At 39.6% G+C, this 21,058-nt stretch overlaps 1 pseudogene; it reads right to left on the bottom strand.

The window, feature by feature from the left end:
- Positions 1-14,167: 14,167 nt before the first annotated feature.
- On the bottom strand, positions 14,168-14,881 carry LOC115932040 (protein argonaute-3-like; annotated as a pseudogene).
- Positions 14,882-21,058: the final 6,177 nt, after the last annotated feature.

Below are 21,058 nucleotides of genomic sequence, written 5' to 3'. Positions count from 1 at the left end.
GTTATTATTTATGTTCTTTTCCCTTTTTTCTTTTCCTGAGGTGGGTGTGACTGCAGAGAATGCTGTTTAGGGTCTTTTGGCTTTGCTTCTATAGCCTTACACACTTCTTTAAGCAGGTTTTATATTGGGCTGTGAACTTTGTCCTGCAAGCTTGTAGATGGCACTCATAGGTAAGAGCCAGCTGTAGCCGTTATGGCAGGGTATGTACTTGCTCCTTGTTTACTGACAGAAGCTCTCTTTTGCCACAGGCAGTGGGCTGATTCATGGGATTCACAGTGGTCTGATTTCCCTGCTCAGCCCCAAGGGGGCAGGGCCCATGAAGGGTGAGGCCAGACAAGGCAGGTCTGCCTGCAGGTCCCCAGATGGCAGGCACAAGCATCGGTGCCAAGGAAGAATCCACTGGGTGGCCACCAAGTGTCCAGTTGAATGCCTAGGCATGTAGCTGGGAAACTTCCGCAGCTCCAAGTTTTCTGCACAGAGATGAGGGAGTGGCCTAAACTAATCCAAGAGAATGAGTGCCCTAAATGCATGGAGATTTTCCTGGGTGTGGGGCAGAGATGACCCCTCTACATAAAGATCTCCACACAAGAGAGGTAGGGTGATTCAGGCTGCTGCACCAGGTAAGCAGGTGGTCTGAATGCCTGGAGGAGTGGGGAGGCTCAGGCTGATGAAAGCGACAAGTAGGTGCTCCAAATGTCTGGTGATCTGCCTGGGCATGAAAAAGAGGGTCTCCCTGCATCCAGGATCTCTACACAGGAAGAGTAGTGTGGGTCAAGCTGCTGATCCATGTGGGTGATGCTCCAAATGCCTGGAAATCTATGTGCATGTGGAACACAGAGGGCCCCTGTGCACCAAGATCTCTGAACAGGAGGGGTAGTGTGACTCAATCTGTTGGACCAAGCAAGTGAGTGCTCCAAATGCCTGGAGATCTTCCTGGGCATGTAGCAGAAAGGGTTTCTTTGCACCAAGGTCTCTGCACAGAATGGTTGGGATTCTACTTCTGGGTATATGTCAAAAGGAAATGAAATCAGTTGTTGAGGAGATACCTGCACTCCTATGTTCCTTGCAGCATTGTTGACAGTAGTCAAGATATGTAAACAACCTGTCTGTTGATAAATGAATACATTAAAAAATATAGACTATAGATAGAAAAATTTAGCATATGTACACAATGGAATATTGTTTAACTATAAAAAGAAACAAAATTCTGCCATTTGGGACAACATGGATGAACCTGGAGAACATTATGCTAAGTGAAATAAGCCAGATATAGAAATGTAAATACTATATGATTTTATTTATATGTAAAATCTGAACTTGGGCGAGATGGCCAACTAGACACAGCTAGGTGGAGCAGCTGCCACCGAGGGATCAGGACAACTGGTGCACTCCTAACAGACTGTCAAAGGGAAGTCACTGAGAGTGGAAGGAGGGAAGACACACAAGCTGGACTGAAGGGAGAGGAAGTGTTCTGGTGGGAAGCTGGCTGGAATGTGGCTGGTAGGCTTTGATGCCCACCAAAGCTTCGACTGAAATGGCAGTATGATGGAGAAGGAGGGGTGGAGTGCACACCTGCAAGCATCAGTGACAGGTCAGGGTGCATGTGCATGTGCATCATGGCAGGACAGGAAACTTACACTGGGACTCATTTCTGACCCCCAACGACTCTGGGGGAATGTGTGAGTTGAACTGGCAAGAAACAACCCACTCTTACCATGGGCCTTGGGAATCTTGGCAGGAGGAGACTCCCCCTTCAACTTGACCATCATAGACCCTTTTGAGTTGAGAGAGAGAGCTGCTTAGAGAAGTGGTAGGGGCAGCACGCCAGCCGATGTGGAGATCAGAAGGCTTGGTGTTGGAGCCTCTGTAGCAAAGCATGTCCAGGGATGCCCATTCCCCTAGGCTTGACTTGCTCTCATAGAAGACTTTATCCCTAAGGGAACTGTCAGACCAGAACTCTGCAAGGCAGTCTTGCCCATCAAATGGGGCTAATGTGACCTGACCACTTCTTGATGTGCTGGCTTCTCTGGGGGCCCCAGCCTGACCATACCTGCTTATGGTACAGCTTCTGATGCCCTGGAAGCCTGTATCATAGCTCCTGCACTGGTGGACCATGCCTGACTGGTGGACAGCCCCAGCCGGGCAACCCCCATAGCCACATACCATCCTGCCCACTCCTTCCACCCACTGCAGCTTCCCCAAGGCCCACAGCCATTCTCCACATTGCTTTGCTGGCATATGTGTGCACGAGTGGATCTTGCCTTTCCTGTCCTGCCAGCATGCACATGCACCCTGCCCTGTCACTGATGCTGGCAGAAGTGCACTCCACCCCTACTTCCCCATCATATTGCCATTTCAGTCGGAGCCTTGGTGGGCACCAGGGCCTGCCAGCCACATTCCAGTCAGCTTCCCACCAGAAGGTCAACACTGCCACCAGATTGAAACTAGGCACAGAGAACAGCTGGCCTCCCCACCACCCTGAGCGGGCACCCCTGACTGCACTAATGTGCACAATGGGCACACACAGACCAGTACCCACCATTGCCAGCTCCCTTGCTGACACCACCACTAGTGCAAACACACACATAGTCACCAGTGGGAGGCCTCTGCACCCCTGAGCCATACTGCCTCCACCACTGTAGTAAATGCCCACATGGAGGCAGGCACCCTGTCACATGCTGGCAACCTGTCACATGCTAGCACCCTGCTGCAGCCAATAAGCATGCACCCACTGCACTGCCACCGCCACTGCTGGCACATATGAATGAGTAAGGATTCCACTGCCACCACCCTACAAAATGCTTGGCTGGCACCGAGTGTAGTGACCAGTGGTCCAGAAGCACCTTGGCCTCCCCAGCACAGTGTGTTCCTAATGTCAAGGAGCCAGAGAACAAAGTTAGGGCCTGATACAAGTCCCCCACAGTTACAGCACAGAGTCCAGGAGCTAGGAACTGAATCTTAGTCCCCTAAAATCTTCCACAAATGAAGCCAGTTGACTGAACCCAACTTATACTACAATCAAACCCTCAAGGTCATCAAGTATAATAAAACAAAAAAAAACCCCATTCAAAGGATAGCAACTTCAAAGGTTGAAAGCTCATCAGCCCACAAAGATGAGAAAGAATCAGCAGAAGTACTTCAACAACTCAAAAAGCCAGAGTTTCTTTCCTCCAGATGCCCGCACTAGCTCACCAGCAAGGGTTCTGAACCAAGCAGAGATGACTGAAATGACAGAAATATAATTCAGAATATGGATAGAAGAAAATATCATTGAGATGCAGGAATATGTTGAAACCCAATCCAAGGATGCTGATAATCATAGTTAAACAATACAGAAGCAACAGACAAAATAGCGATTATAGAAAAAACACAACCGACCTGATAGAGCTGAAAAACACACTATGAGGATTTCATAATGCAATTTCAAGTATTAATTGCAGAATAGATAAAGCTGAGGAAAGAATCTCAGAGCTTGATGACTGGCTTTCTGAAATATGACAGTCAGACAAGAGTAGAGAAAAAAATGAAAAGGAAATAACAAAACCTCCAAGAAATAGGGGATTATATAAAGAGATTAAATCTATAACTCGTTGGTGTCTCTGAAATAAATGGGGAGAATGGAAGTAATATGGAAAAACCAGATTTCAGAATACCATCCATGGGAGCTTCCCCAACATAGCTAGAGAAGCCAACATTTAAATTCAAGAAATACAGAGAATCCCAGTAAAATAATTCAAAAGAAGATCATTCACAATATCATTCACACATAATCATCAGATTCTCCAAGGTTGAAATGAAAGAAAAAAATGTTAAAGGCAGCTAGAGAGAAAGGCAAGGTCACTTACAAAGTAAAGCCCAACAGACTAAAAGCAGAACTCTATAAGAGCAGAAACCCTATAAGCCAGAAGATATTGGGGGGCCAATATTCAACATTCTTAAAGAAAAGAAATTTTAACCAAGAATTTCACATGTGGCCAAACTAAGTTGCATAAGTGAAGGAGAAATAAGATCCTTTTCAGACCAGCAAATGCCCAGAGAATTTGTTTTCACCAGACCTGCCTTACAAGTGCTTCTGAAGGAAGCACTAACTATGGAAAGGAAAGAACATTACCATCCATTACGAAAACACACTTAAGTACACAGACCAGTGACACTGTAAAGCAACCACACAAACAAGTCTGCATAATAGCCAGCTAAGATTATGATGATATAATCAAATTCACACATATCAATACTGACCTTGAAAGTAAATGGGCTAAATCATCCAACTAAAAGGCACAGAGTGGCGAGCTGGATAAAGAATAAAGACCTAATGGTATAGTGTCTTCAAGAGACCCATCTCACACACAGTGACACCCATAGGCTTAAAATAAAGGGATGGAGAAAAATCTAACAAGCAAAATGAAATCAGAAAAAAAAGCAAGGGTTGCAATCCTGATTTCAGACAAAGCAGAATTTAAACCAACAAAGATCAAAAAAGACAAAGGAGGGTATTACATAATGGTAAAGGGTTCAATTCAACAGGAAGAGCTAACTATTCTAAATATATATGCATCCAACACAGGTCCACCCAGATTCATAAAGCAAGTTCTTAGAGACCTACAAAGAGACTTAGGTTCTTACACAGTAATAGTGGGAGACCTCAACACTCCACTGACAGTGTTAGACAGATTATCAAGGCAGAAAATTGACAAAGATTTTCAGGACCTGAGCTCAACATTGGACCAAATATATCTGATAGACTTCTACAGAACTCTCTATCCACAAACAACACAATATACATTCTTCTCATAGCCACATGGCAAATACTCTAAAATCAGCCACACAATCGGATAAAAAACAATTCTCGCCAAATGCAAAAGAACTGAAATTATACCCAAACACACTCTCAGATCACAGCACAATAAAAATAAAAATCAAAACTAAAAAAAAAAAACCCACTCAAAGTCATGCAATTACATGGAAATCAAATAACCTGCTTCTGAATGACTTTTGGGTAAATAATGAAATTAAGGCAGAAATCAAGAAGGCATTTGAAACTAATGAAAGCAAAGATACATCATACCAGAATCTCTGGGACACAGCTAAGGCAATGTTAAGAAGGAAATTTATAGCACTAAATGCCCACATAAATAAGTTAGAAAGATCACAAATTAACAACCTAACATCACAACAAAAAGAACTAGAGAACCAAGAGCAAACCAACCCCAAAGATAGCAGAAGAAAAAAAACAACCAAAGTCAGAGCTGAACTGAAAGAGATTGAGACACAAAAAAACTTTCGAAAGGGCAACAAATCCAGGAGTTTGTTTTTTGGAAAAATTAATAAAATAGACCCCTAGATAGACTAATAAAGAGGAAAAGAGAGACAATCCAAAGAAACACAGTTAGAAATGACAAAGCTTATAGTACCACTGACCCCACAGAAATTCAAATAACCATTTGGGAATATTATGAACAGCTGTATGCACAAACTAGAAAACCCAGAAGAAATGGATAAATTCCTGGACACATACACACTCCCAAGACTGAACCAGGAAGAAATTGAATCTCTGAAATAATAAAAATCTCCAAAAATGAATTAGTAATCAATAGCCTACCAACCAAAAAAAGCCCAGAACCAGAAAGATGCACAGCCAAATTCTACAAGATGTACAAAGAAGAGCTGGTACCATTTAGGCTGAAATCATTGCAGAAAATGGAGAAAGAGCAACTCCTCCCCAACTCATTCTATGAGGCAAGCATCACCCTGATACCAAAACCTGGAAGAGACACAACAAAAAAAGAAAACTTTAATCCAACATCCTTGATAAACACTGATTTGTAAATCTTCAGCAAAATACTTGCAAACAAAATCTAGCAGCATATCAAAAATCTTATCCACCATGATCAAGTGGATCTAGAGCTTATCCACCATGATCAAGTGGATTACCCTGGGATGCAGGGTTGGTTCAACCTATGCAAATCAATGAATGTGATTCACTGCGTAAACAGAAGTAAAGACAAAACAACACCACCACAAAATTATCTCCACAAATGAAGAAAAAGCTTTTGATAAAATTCAACACCCCTTCATGTTAAAAACTCTCAACGAACTAGGTATTGTTGGAACACACCTCAAAATAATAAGAGCCATCTATAACAAACCCACAGCCAACATCATATTGAATGAGCAAAAGCTGGAAATGTTCCTTCTGAAAACTGGCACAAGAAAAGGATGCCCTTTCTCACCACTCCTAATCAACATAGTATTGCTTGGTAGATATTGGAAGTCCTGGCCAGATCAATTAGGCAAGAGAAATAAAAAAAGGGCATACAAATAGGAAGAGAGGAAGTCAAACTATCCCTGTTTGCAGGCAACATGATTATATATGTAGAAAACCCCATAGTCTTAGCTCCAAACTTCCTTCACCTGATAAACAACTTCAGAAGAGTCTCAGGATACAAAATCAATGTCCCCAAATTACTAGCATTCCTATACACCAACAACCAAGCCAAAAGCCAAATCAGGAACACAATCACATTCACAATTGCCACAAAAATAGTATAACACCTAGGAGTACAGTACAGTTAGCCAGGGAGGTGAAAGCTCTCTACAAAAATAACTACAAAGTACTGTTTAAAGAAATCAGAGATGACACAAACAAATGGAAAAAACATTTTATGCCCATGGATAGGAATAATCAATATCATTAAAATGACCATACTGCCTGAAGCAATTTACAAATTCAACACTATTTCTATCAAATTACCAATGATATTCTTCACAGAACTAGAAAAACTATTTAAAATTCATATGAAACCAAAAAAGAGCCAAAATAGCCAAGGCAATCCTAAGCAAAAACAAAACAAAAGAAAAAACAGAAAACATAACCCAAACTAAAACAAAACAAAAACAAAGCTGGAGGCATCACATTACCTGACTTCAAACTATACTACAGGGATTGATTTCAAACTATAATACAGATCCCTGGTACAATAATCAAAACAGCATGGTACTGGTACAAAAACAGACACATAGAACAGTGGAACAAAACAGAGAGCCCAGAAATAAGGCTACACACCTACAACCTATCTGATTTTCAACAAATCTGACAAAAACAAGCAAAGGGGAAAGGCGTCTCTATTCAGTAAATGGTACTGGGATAACTGGCTAGCTATATGCAGAACATTGAAACTGAACTCCTTCCTTACACCATATACAAAAATCAACCCAAGATAAAGACTCTGGAAGACAACATAGGCAGTATCATTATGGACATAGGAATGGGCGTAGATTTCATGACAAAGACACCAAAAGCAATCACAGTAAAAGCAAAAATTGACAAATGGGATCTAATTAAACTTAAGAGCTTCTGCCCAGCAAAAGAAACAATTAACAGAGTAAACAACCTACAGAATGGGAGAAAATTTTTACAAACTATGCATCTGACAAAGGTTTAATATCCAGCATCTCTAAGGAACTTAAACAAACTTACAAGAAAAAGCAAATGACCGCATTAAAAAGTGGGCAAAGGACATGAGCAGTTTTCAAAAGAAGACATACATGCAGGCAACAAGCATTTTAAGAAAAAGCTCGACATCATTGATTATTAGAGAAATGCAAATCAAAACCGAAATAAGATATTATCTCACACCACTCAGAATGGCTACTACTAAAAAGTCAAAAAATAATGGGTGCTAGTGAGGTTGCGGAGAAAAAAGAATGCCTATACACAGTTGGTGGGAGTGTAAATTAGCTAAAACATTGTGGAAAGCAGTGCAGCGATGTCTCAAAGATCTAAAAACAGAACTACCATTTGACCCATCAATCTCATTACTGGGTATATACTCAAAGTAATATAGATCATTCCATCATAAAGACACATGCTATATGTATGTTTATTGCAGCACTATTCACAATAGCAAAGACATGGAATCAACTTGAATGCCCATCATTGGTAGACAGGATAAAGAAAATGTAGTACATATACACCGTGGAATACTATGCACCCATAAAAAGAATGAGATCATATCTTTTGCAGGGACATGGATGGAGCTGGAGGCCATTATCCTTAGCAGGCTAACACAAGAACAGACAGACAAAGACTGCATGTTCTCACTTATAAGTGGGAACTAAATGATGAGAACATATGGACACATAGAAGGGAGCAACACACACTGGGGCCTACCAGAGGGTGAAGGGTGAGAGGGGGGAGAGGATCAGGAAAAATAACTAATAGGGGGTACTAGGTTTAATACCTGAGTGATGAAATAATTTATACAGCAAACTCCCATGACTCAAGTTTACCTGTATAACAAACTTGCACATGTACCCCGACCTTAAAAGTTATCAGAAAGAAATAAATGGGAGCATTGCATACATGTAAGAAAGATTAATAAAAATAGCTAATTACTGACTGAAAAAGGTATCTAAAAAGTCGAATGCATAGAAACAGAGGAGAAGGCTGTTTCATAGGGATTGAGGGAAGAAGAAATTGAGGAGATGTTGGTCAAAGGGTATGAATTTGCAATTGTAAGTTGAATACCTTCCAGATACCTAATTCACAGCATGGCTACTTTAGTTAGTAATGACATATCACATACTTGAAATTTGGTAAGATAATCTATCTTAAGTATTCTCACCATACACACACACAAATTTTACTATGTGAAGTGATGAATATGTTAATTATCTTGATAGTAGTAACCGTAATCATTTTACAGTATATGTGTATATGAAAACATCACATTATGCATCTTTAATAGAAGCAATTTTTGTTTGTTAAATATGCCTAAACAAAGTTAATAAAATATACAACTTAGTATATATATATATACCTGTGAATTTGCAAATTTTAATCTTTCAACTAATTTGGAAAGTTTTTGGAAATAATTTTCTAAAATATGTTTTCTGCACAATATCTTTTTTCTCTTCTTCTAGAACACCAATGACATGAATGTTATACCTTTCGATATTATTCCACAGGCTTCTGAATATTAGTTCACCCTTTCAATGTTTTTTTTTCTCTGTTATGCCAATTGGATAATTTCTATTGGCCCTTTGCTCTGTCATCTCTATTCTACTATTGATCCCATACAATAGTTCTTTTAAATGAGATATTGTATTTTTGTTCTAAAATTTTCATTTGGTTCATTTTTATCTGTTAGAATGCCTTTCTATTAATTTCAAAGTGTTTACTTCATAAAGTATGGCTATAGTATTTGCTTTATTGTTTTTGTTCAATCATTTCTACATTGGGTCATCTTGTGGTTGACATATATTGATCTTTCTTTTCCTTGAGAATTGGAATTTTTCCTTGTTCTTTGTACATTCGATAACTTTGAATTTGATTCTGGACATTTTGAATATTATGATGAGACTCTGGATCTTGTTAAAACCCTCCAGAGAATGTTGATTTTTGTTTTGTTTCTTCGTTTCTGCAGGAGTTCAACCTAGGTAGGTTCAAACCACAAATTCTGTCCTGCTTTTTATTGCTGATGATTCCAGTTTCAGTGAAGTTTTCAAAGCCTTCCCTGTGCTGTATTCAGCCTTTGTCATCCACCTGCCACTCAGCAAGCAGTCAGTCTGGGACCTAGGTTGTAGTTTATATTATGGTTTCATAGTGAAAGTCTTTGCTATGCTTCTTTGGATTTCTCCCTCCCATGCACAACATAGGGCTATATCTGAGGCTTTTGTTGGTTAATCCACAGAATCAGGGGATCACCTAAACAAATTTCTCTGTTTTCGGATTTCTCTCATACGGTCTTGATCCTAGGGGCCGTTTTTTCTCTGTATTCTAGTTAAAAAGATAAAATTTCCCTCAAAGTTTTAGCCACTTATGGTGCCATGCAGTTACACACAACTGAGGTCATCCTCAAAGCAAAGTAATGGGAGGAAAAAAAGTAAAAAAATTAACAGAGTATTATTTAGACATTCTTTGAACCACAGGGTCCCATATTTTCAGTTTCTCTGACCAGAAAGATGGCTTTTCTCTTTAGGTGTTAGGTATCTGTACCATGGCTGTTGCAGTACAGTTCCATGACTAGAATCACTCTTGAGGCAGGGCCTGGAGAGAAAGAGAGAAAAAAATGAGTAAAACCAAGGATGATCCCCACACTCTCCGGTTCAGGGTAGTTCACTTTCCCATTCCTCTTGCCAGCAAGGCACACTTTCTTTGAGAGTTTTCACGGTCCATGCCTGCTAAAACTCACTCCCATATGAGTCATTCTTTAGGATTTGACTACCTCCTGAATCTGTCTACCATTGTAAGCTTTTCAGAGTTAGAGATTTGCTTTTTGTATTTTTGCCCAGAGATTTTGTTTGTAATTAATGGATGATATATGTTGTAGTGTGCTTGATTTATCATTGCTGACACCAGAATTTTTCCAAGGATTTTTTAAATTGAAATTTTAATTAGGATATTATAGGTTCACATGCAGTTGCAATAAATAATATATTAAATAGACATTTCCCAAAGAAGGCATACAAATGGCCAAGTATATGAAAAGATGCTCCACATCACTAATTATCAAGGAAATGAAAATCGAAACTACAATGAGATATTATCTCACATGTGTTAGGATGGCTATTATTTTTTTAAAAAAGCATGAAAGATAAGAAGTGTTGATGAGGATGTGGAGAAATTGGACCTCTTGTATACTGTTGGTGGGAACGTAAAATAGTGCAGCCATTGTGGAAAACAATGTGGAGGTTCTCCAAAATTAAAAAGCAGATTTACCACATGATCCAGTAATGTCACTTCTGGGTATACATCCAAAAGTATTGAAATCAGGATTTCAAAGGGATACATGCATTCTCATATTCATTTTATCGTTATTCGTAATAGCCAAGGGGAGAAACAACCTAAATGTTCATCAATAGATGAATGGATTTTTAAAAATGTGCTACATACATACAGTGAAATATTATTCAACCTTAAAAAGAAGGAAATCTTGCCATTTGTGACTGCATGGAAAAACCTTGAGGTCATCAGGCTAAGTGAAATAAATCAGATATAGAAGGACAAATACTGCATGATTCCACTTACATACGTTACCTAAAATAGTCAAACTCATAGAAACAGAAAGTAAAATGGTGGTTTGCTGCCAGTGATTAGGGAGAGGGAGAAATGGGGGAGTAGCCTTCAATGGGTACAGAGTTTCAGTCATGTAAGATGAAAAAGCTCTATAGATCTACTGTGCAACAATATGAGTAATCTTAACAATACTATATTGTATACTTTAAAATTTGTTAAGAGGGTAGCTATCATGTTAAGTGTTCTTAACACTAAAAAAAAAAAAGAAATACAGAAAGACCCCTTGTACATTTTATCTGGTTTCCCTCAATGATAACATTTTACAAAACTATAGCATAATAATACAACAAGTATGCTGACATTGATACAATCTGCTGATCTTATTCAGATTTTCCCAGAATTTTACTCGTGTGTGTGTGTGTATGTGTGTGTGTGTGTGTGTGTGTATTAAGTTCTATAAAATTTTATCAACTGGTTAGATTCATGTACATGCACCACAGTCAAGTTATTAATCAGTCTCAACACTCCTGTCCCACACCACTTTTAAGTGGTGATTTTCATGTGGTGCTTTTGAAATTAATCAGCTTTTGTTTGTCTGGGAAAGTTTTTATTTCTCCTTCGTGTTTGAAGGATATTTTCTCTGGGTATACTATTCTAGGATAATTTTTTTTCCCTTCATCACTTTAAATAAGTCATGCTACTCTCTGCTGACCTGTAAGCTTTCCAGTAAGAAATTTGTTGCCGGACATATTGGAGCTCCTTTGACATTATTCGTTTCTTTTATCTTGCTGCTTTTGTGATCCTTTCTTTATTCTCGACCTTTGGGAGTTTTATTATTAAATGTGTCGAGGTAGTCTTATTTGGGTTAAGGCTGCTTCGTGTTCTATTACCTTCTTGTACTTGAATATTGATACTTTCTCTAGGTTTGTGAAGTTCTCTGTTACCATCACTTCGAATAAGCTTTCACTCTGATCTGCCTTCTCTTTAAGCCTGTTAGATTTGTCTTTTGAGGCTATTTTCTAGAGCTTGTAGATGTGCTTCATTCTTTTTCATTATTTTTTTCTTTTGTCTCCTCTGACTGTATTTTCTTTTTTTCTCTGGGTGTAACACTGTTTTAATAATTCACATTGATACATATAGATCTGGTCCATTCATTTAACTGTTATGTACTACACCACAGTATTATGTAACTATTTATGTACTGTTTATTCATTCTACTACGGACAGGAATTTAGGCTGTTTCCAATTTTCTGCTATTGCATATAATATTTCAGGCACACATGCAAGATACCTCTTTATGGGTTTTAAGATACGCAATTTCGTCTTTACTTGAGAATTGCTCTCCAGGGTAGTTGTACCAAATGGTACTTCTACAAACAAGGTGTAAGAGTTCCTTTTACTTCATCTTCACCAACATTTGGTATTTCATAAGATTTTTCTTTTCACCTTGCACTTTTTGCAAATCATAAGGCTTTTTAATTTCACAAATCTGATGGCTATAAAATGGTAGCACTGATTTCATTTGCAAGTTCTTGATTATTAATGAATCAGCATCTTTTCATGTGTTTACTGGCTATATGAGTTTCTTATTTTGAGAATTACCTATTTTTCAATTCATCTGTCCTTATATTTTGTAAAATTCTCAGTTATATGAGCTACAAATTTTCTAATATTTTTAGCTTTTTTTTTTTTGCATTACACAACTTTTAAATTTTGGTCAAGTTTATCAGTATTTTCCTTTGCAGTTTATACTTTGTACTTTGCTTGGTGTTAGGAATATTCTCTCATTTTTATCCTAAAATAATTTTGAAGATTTATTTTTCATATTTTAGATTATAATTCACCTAGAAATAAATTCTGTGCGTGATGTAAGATGGATCTAATTTTTTTTAAAACAGTTAACAACTGTGTAAACACAATTTATTAAATATTCTAGTTCTACTCTTTCCCTACTGATCTGAAACACTACATCAGACGTTTACAGTTTCCATAAACATACATGTGGCTAGTTTCTAGACTCTGCTTCATTAATCTGCCTGTCCCTGCACTTAAAGTCATGTGGCATAACTGTTACAGTTTTGTAGGAAGTAGGGCAATTCTTGCTTTATTTTTCTTTAAAATTCTATTGGATTTTTTTAGTCACTTATTCTTCCATATAAATCTTAATATCGACTTATCAAGTGTTATTCTATACCCTATTGGAATTTTATTTTATTATTATTATTATTATTTTTGAGACAGGGTCTCACTCTGTTGCCCAGGCTGGAGTACAGTGGCGAGATCACAGTTCTTTGTAGACTCGACCTCCTGGGCTCAAGTGATTCTCCCATCTGAGTCTCTCAAGTAGCTGGGACTACAGTCACACGCCTCCATGCCTGGCTATTTTTTTTTTTTGTATGTTTTTAGCCGCAGGGTTTCACCATGTTGCTGAGAATTCCCGGGCTCAAGTGATCCTCCCACCTTGGCCTCCCAATGTGCTGGAAATATCGGTACACCCACCATACCTGGCCCCCAATTTGAATTTTAATTAAAACTACATTTATAAATTAATTTGGGGAGAACTGACATTTTATAAAATTGAGTCTTCTCAATAAGGGTAATGTGTTTCATTTATTTAAATTTTCTCTTAGATCTTTCAATAAAGTTTTATAATATCTTAGAGACCTCAGAAATCATTTATTCCTGAGTACCTCATTTTCAAACCAAACTCTTGGTCGCATTATACTTGTTAAAGCTCAGCTATCACATACTACCACAAATATTTCTCTGATTTTTCAGGCTCATTTGGATGCTCCTACTCCTGTGCTCTTGGATTTATTTATTCATTCTTTGCTTAATATTACCAAAAGTTGTGCTGGGCATGGAGGATACACTGGCGAATAAAATGGCAATCCCTTCATGGAGCTTTCATTCTAATAGGAGAGACAGCAATAAACACTCATAATTCAGGGTGATACATGCTATTATAGGGGAATTTCACTGTGCTATGGGAATACAGAAGAGAAATGCTTAACTTAGACTTGGGGGATGGCTGGATAGGGGGAGAAGGGTGTCAAACACTGCTTCTCAAGGAAGTAACATGAAGACCGAAACTTGAACTAGTGATTGAAAAGCCTCCTAACTGGCTTCTCCAATTAGTTTCTTCTCTATCTATTCTCCACCCTGCTGCCAGCGGTCTCTTTCATCAATATTAAGCATCATTTTCCACATGGCAGGCCGAACAGACTGATGGAATCCAAACCATACTTCCCTGTCCCCTCCCAGAGGGCGGTCATATCTTCTGGAGCTGAGAAAAAGGAACGCACGACAGGCGTGTATTCATGGAGGGCAGATGTCGTAGCACCATGTCAACTACATGGACAGGGTTAGTGCTGATTTGGCTTGTCTAATTCCAGTGGCTCAGGCAAGGTCCCTCCGGTCAGTACTGCATGCAGTAGGTGCCAGCTCATCAGAGAGACAAATTTGATTGACACCTTAAAAGGTCGATCTTTTCCACCTTCCCCAGGTAAAGTAACATCTAAATCTACCCCTGTAGTTGCCACAGGAAGTGGATTGGCGGTGTAAAGACTTATTTTTCCATCATAAACTGGTCTACAGTCTCCAAATATAGTTAATTTAAAATGCTGAACCGTTGAGTCAACCATCTCCCTGGTTTAATATCGTGGGACACTGTCTGGTTTAATATCTTGTCTGGACACTTGTCTGGTTTAGTATCTACCTCATAGAGGTAGACATCAATCTTTGGGATTTCAACCTGAAAACAGTGAGCAGTTTAATGGGTTTACCCATGGTGCCATAGCCAGGTCTTCTGGGCACCATGGGTAGCGGCTGGGCCCCAGGGGGTCCTGCGGAGCCGATTTCCATTCATGGAGCTTGGGGGAGAGCTTCGAGCCAGAACGGGAGCCCGCCACTGGGGGCAAGGAGGCGGCCTAGGGGGCGACGACCTGCACTCTCTCACTCTGCCCTGAGGCGGGGGCGGCGACGGCTTCCTCTGAGCAACCCCACTCTGAAAGCTCTGGGTCGGAGGAGTCGCGGACGGAAGATGGCGCGGGACTAGGGGAGAGGAAGGGGAGACTTGAGGGGAGGACAGAGGGGTTCCCGTCCGGAAGTTGCATCGCCTGCGGTCACGACGCTCCCACCGCTCCTCCAGGACTGCGGGCGGCCGCCACAGACCTGCTCTGGGCCGCCCCCTGTGTATTTTCAAATAGCCTGACTTAAAGCTCACTTATTCTTTCTTCTGCTTTTTATTTCTGCTGCTAAGGGACTCTAATGGATTCATCAGTATGTCAATTTCATTTTTCGGCTCCAATATTTTTGCTTGATTTAAAAATATTTCAATTTCATTGTAGTTTTGATTTGCATTTCTCTGATGGCCAGTGATGATGAGCATTTTTTGATGTGTCTGTTGGCTGCATAAATGTCTTCTTTTGAGAAGTGTCTGTTCATGTCCTTCACCCACTTTTTGATGGGGTTGTTTGATTTTTTCTTGTAAATTTGTTTAAGTTCTTTGCAGATTCTTGATATTAGCCCTTTTTCAGATGGGTAGATTATAAAAATTTTCTCCCATTCTGTAGGTTGCCTGTTCACTCTGATGGTAGTTTCTTTTGCTGTGCAGAAGCTCTTGAGTTTAATTAGATCCCATTTGTCAATTTTGGCTTTTGTTGCCATTGCTTTTGGTGTTTTAGTCATGAAGTCCTTGCCCATGCCTATGTTCTGAATGGTATTGCCTAGATTTTCTTCTAGGGTTTTTATGGTTATAGGTCTAATATTTAAGTCTTTAATCCATCTTGAATTAATATTTGTATAAGGTGTAAGGAAGGGATCCAGTTACAGCTTTCTACATATGGCTAGCAAGTTTTCCCAGCACCATTTATTAAATAGGGAATCCTTTCCCCATTTCTTGTTTTTATCAGGATTGTCAAAGATCAGATGGTTGTAGATGTGTGGTATTATTTCTGAGGGCTAGATACCATCTCACACCAGTTAGAATGGCAATCATTAAAAAGTCAGGAAACAACAGGTGCTGGAAAGGATGTGGAGAAATAGGAACACTTTTACGCTGTTGGTGGGACTGTAAACTAGTTCAACCATTGTGGAAGACAGTGTGGCGATTCCTCAGGGATCTAGAACTAGAAATACCATTTGACCCAGCCATCCCATTACTGGGTATATACCCAAAGGATTATATGCCATGCTGCTATAAAGACACATGCACACATATGTTTATTGTGGCACTATTCACAATAGCAAAGACTTGGAACCAACCCAAATGTCCAACAATGATAGACTGGATTAGGAAAATGTGGCACATATACACCATGGAATACTATGCAGCCATAAAAAAGGATGAGTTCATGTCGTTTGTAGGGACATGGATGAAGCTGGAAACCATCATTCTCAGCAAACTATCACAAGGACAGAAAATCAAACACCGCATGTTCTCACTCAGGTGGGAATTGAACAATGAGAGCACTTGGACACAGGGTGGGGAACACCACACACTGGGGCCTGTTGTGGGGTTGGGGGAGGGGGGAGGGATAGCATTAGGAGATATACCTAATGTAAATGACAAGTTAGTGGGTGCAGCACACCAACGTGGCATATGTATACATAAGTAAAAAACCTGCATGTTGTGTACATGTACCCTAGAACTTAAAGTATAATAATTAAAAAAAATTTCAATTTATTTGTTAAATTTATCTGACAGGATTGTGAATTCATTCTCTGTGTTTTCTTGAATTTCACTGAGTTTCCTCAAAATGGCTATTTTGGATTCTCTGTCTGAAAGGTCACATATCTCTATCTCTCCAGGATTGGTCACTGTTGTCTTATTTAGTTTGTTTTGTGAGGTCATGTTTTACTGGATGTTCTTGTTGCTTGCAGATGTTCATCACTGAGCATTAAAGAGTTAGGTGTTTATTATCATCTTTGCAGTCTGAGCTTGTTTGTACTCATCCTTTTTGTGAGGGCTTTCCAAGTATTTGAAGGCATGTGAGTGTTGTGATCTAAGTCTTTTGTCACTACAACCTTATTTGCTTTAGTGGACACTACAAGCCCAGTAATGCTGTGGCTCTTGCAGACTCAGGGAAACACTGCCTTGGTGGTCTTGGGTGAGTTCCAGGAGAATTCCCTCATTTCCAGATAGGCACTCTTGTTCTCTGTTTTTACTTTCCCCCAAACAAATGGAGTGTCTCTCTGTGCTGAGCTGTTAGGAGTTGGGGGAAGGGTGACACAAGTATTGCTGTGGCTGCCACCACAAGGACTGTGCTGGGTCAGACCAAAAGCCTGCATAGCACTGAATATTGCCCAAAGCCCATGGTGACCACAGCCTGGGTACTGTCTATATTCACTCAAGACCCAAGGGCTCTACAATGAGCAAGTGGTGAATCCAGCTAGGCTTGTGTTCTTCCCTTCAGGGCAGTGAGTTCCCTCAGCCCTGGGTGGGTCCAGGAATGCTGTCTGGGGGCCAGGGCCTGGAGCTGGATACCTTAGGAATCTTCCTGGTGCTCTGTTCTACTGTGGCTGAGGTGGCATCCAAGCCACAAGACAAAGTTCTTCCCAGTCTTCCCTCTACTTTCTTTAAGCAAGACAGTCTCTCTCTATGGGCACCACCACCTCAGCCCCACAGTGAGTACTGCCTGACTACTACTGATGTTCACTACATGCCCAAGGGCTCTTTCATTCAGCTTGTGGTGAATGCTGCAAGGCATGGGTCTCTTCCTTCAGGGAAATCGACTCCCCACTGGCCCAAGGGAGGTCCAGAAACACCATCCAGGAGCCAAGGCCTAGAATCAGGGACTCCAGGAGACTGCTTGGTGCTTTATCCAACTCTAGCTGAAGTAGTACTTAGCTGCAAGACAAAGTCCTCTTTACTCTTCCTTCTCCTTCCTTCAAGCAAAAGCAGATAGCTACCACCACGGTGGCTTGCCATAGCCACCACAGCTGGTTTTGTTCTAGGTCACACCTGAAGCCAGGACAGTTCTGAGTCTCACCCAAGGTGAGTATTGCCTGGCTACCATTGCTTATTATTCAGGGCCCAAGGGCTCTTTAGGCAACAGTCTGTGAATCCTGCCAGAACTGGGTCCTTCCCTTCAAGGCAGTGGGCTCCATCCTGGCCCAGCATGTATCCAGAAACGTCATCTAGGATCTATGGCCTGGAAAGGGTGGCCTCGGGACTCCACCTGGTGCCCATTCTACTGTGGTTGAGCTGTTATCCAAGTTGCAAGACAAAGTCCTCTTTACTCTCCCCTCTCTTCTCCTGAAGCAGACAGAAAGAGTCTGTTCTGGAGTTGCAAGCTCTGCTGACTGAGGTTGGGGAGGTGTAATGCAAGTACTCTCTTGGCTGCCCCAGCTGGTGTCTCACTAGGTTGTGTGTACCCAGAGTCCATTGACTCTGAGCCCAGCACATCACCAAGACTTGACCAAGAATTGTAGTCCTTATGTTTTAGACTGCCTTCCAAGTTTATTTCGAACTGCAGAACACTTTAGCCCATGGTGGCAGGACTTACTGGAAATCACGTTCTACCTACTGGGATGGATGATTCTCTTCTGTCTAGTGCTGGTCTAAATGCTCCCTCCGTGGCCTCTGTGTGAGTTCTGCCCCATGTTGCTTTTTGCTATGACAAGATAGCACTGAGTTACAATGCCAAGTCCCACAATCGCTGCACTCTCCTTGCCCCAAATGCACAGATTCTTTCTATGTGCCATGTGGCCACTGCTGGGGGATGGGGAAGTGGTGGTGTAGGTTAGCCAAGACTGTCTTTCCTACCCTCTTCATTGATCCTTTCCTTAATATGATGTTAAAATTAGGTAATGTGATTACTCACCAGATTTTTGGTTCTTATGAGGGTGCATTCTTGTGTAGCTAGTTGTTAAATTTGGTGTTCTTTGGCGAGGAAGGATAATCAATGGAGATAATGGCTATATGGCCATTTTTCTCTGCCTCCCCTTAGATCATATATATTTTAATATCCTGTCTGACAATATCTGTCTTTTGATTGGATTGTTTAATTCATTCGTATTTAATGTTGTTTATATTTTTGCATTTACATTTGTAATTTTACTTCTTATTTTACATATGTCTCATGCTGTTTTTTGTTCCTCCGTTCCTTCTCTAATGATTTATTTTGCATTGAGTGGATATTTCCTAATGGAACATTTTAATCTCATTAGTGAGCTTTTTTGTGATTTTTAGTTTTTTTTTTTTTTAGTGGTTGTACTAAGATTACCATATATCTTAACTTATTAGAATCATGTTCAGATTTACAGTAGCTTAATTCCACAATAGAAATGTTACCCCTGTATAGCTATGTTTCTTTTCCCTTTTTTATTGTATTTTAGTTATACATATTTCCTCTATTGATGTTACAAAGCTAACAATACATAGTTATAATTATTGATTTACCATCTTTTATCCTTTCCTTAGCCACTTACAGCTTTGTTCCCACCCACTTATTTTGTGCTGTTATTGGTAAATATATTACATATATATTACTTTTTATATGATACCCAGCAATACATTATATACATGGTATTTTAGATAATTGCTTTTTAAATCAGTTAAGAGAGAAAATGAGTAAAATATATATATATTAATAATGTCTACTATAATTACATAAGTGCCTTTATGGGCACCTTTTTGTTCATTTGCATTTAAATTACCATCTGTGGTCACTCGCTTTCAACCTGAAGAATATTTCTTAGCATTTCTTATATCTTATTCCATTCAGCATGATAACAAAATATCATAGACTGGATGGCTTATGAAAAACAGAAATTTATTTATCACAGTTCTGGAGGCTGGGAAGGCCAAGATAAAACACCAGCAGATTCAGTGTCTGGTGAGGACCTGCTTTCTTATAGGCAGTGCCTTCCCAAATAGTGGAAGGGAAGAACAAGCTCCCTTGGGCCTATTCTAGAAGGACACCCATCCCATTTATAACCTAATCATCTCCCAAAGGTCCCATATCCTAATACTATCACCTGGTTAGGATTTCAAAATATAAATTTGGGAAGGGATACAAACATTCACATCAGAGCAGCAGGTCTACTAGTAGTGAACTCTCTCAGTTCTTGTTTGTCTTGAAAATCTTTATTTTGCCTTAATTTTTAAAATAGTTTTGCTGGATATAGAATTCTTGATAGTGTTTTTCATTGAGCACTTTGAATAGGTTATCTGACTGCCTTCTGGCCACCGTTGTTTCTGCTGAGACATCAGTTGATCAAATGTTAATCTTATTGTGGTTTCTTTACAAGTAGTATGTCATTTTTCTCTTGCTACTTTGTGGATTTTCTTCTGCTTTTTTATTTTCAGCATTTTTATGATGATATGCCTGTTTGTAACTCTCTTTGCATTTTTCTATTTGGAGTTTATTGAGCTTCCTGAATAAATTGTGGAAGTTTTCAGCTATGATTTCTTTCAATATATTTCTTTCTTCTCTCCTCTCCTTCTGGTACTCCTATTATGTGCATGCTGCAGTACTCAATGGTGTCCCACATTTCTCTGAGGCTCTATTGGTTTTTCTTCATTATTTTTTCTCTCTGTCCTTTGTCCTACATAACCTCTATTGATTTACCTCCAAGTTTGGTAATTTTTTTTTCTGCCAGTTCAAATCTACTGTTGAGCCCCTCTAGTGAGTATTTTAATTCAGCTACTGTACATTTCAAGTCAAGAATTTCTATTTGATTCTTTTAAATAATTTCTATTTATTCATATTATCTTCTTGATCAATGTTGTCGTCATACCTTCTTTTACTTTTTTAGTTGAGCTTTCCTTTAGTTCTGTGAACATATTTATAATGACTACTTTACAATCTGTTCCTCTTACATCTGACATCTGGTCACTCTTACACAATTTTTTTTGCTTGCTTTTTTCCACTGTATGGGTCATACTTTCCTGTTTCTTTGCATTTGTTGTAATTTTCTGGGGAGAACTAGATATTTTAGATAATATATTGTAGCACTTCTAATACTGGTACACCCACTCCTGGGGCTTGTTCTTATTATTTACTTGTTTATTTATTTAGTTACTGGCTGAGTTAT

The sequence above is a fragment of the Gorilla gorilla genome, chromosome X (genome assembly GCF_029281585.2).
Source record: "Gorilla gorilla gorilla isolate KB3781 chromosome X, NHGRI_mGorGor1-v2.1_pri, whole genome shotgun sequence".
NCBI classification, from domain to species: Eukaryota; Metazoa; Chordata; class Mammalia; order Primates; family Hominidae; genus Gorilla; species Gorilla gorilla.
Note: the sequence above shows the minus strand (reverse complement) of the source record. Positions and strands in the feature narration are given on the sequence as shown.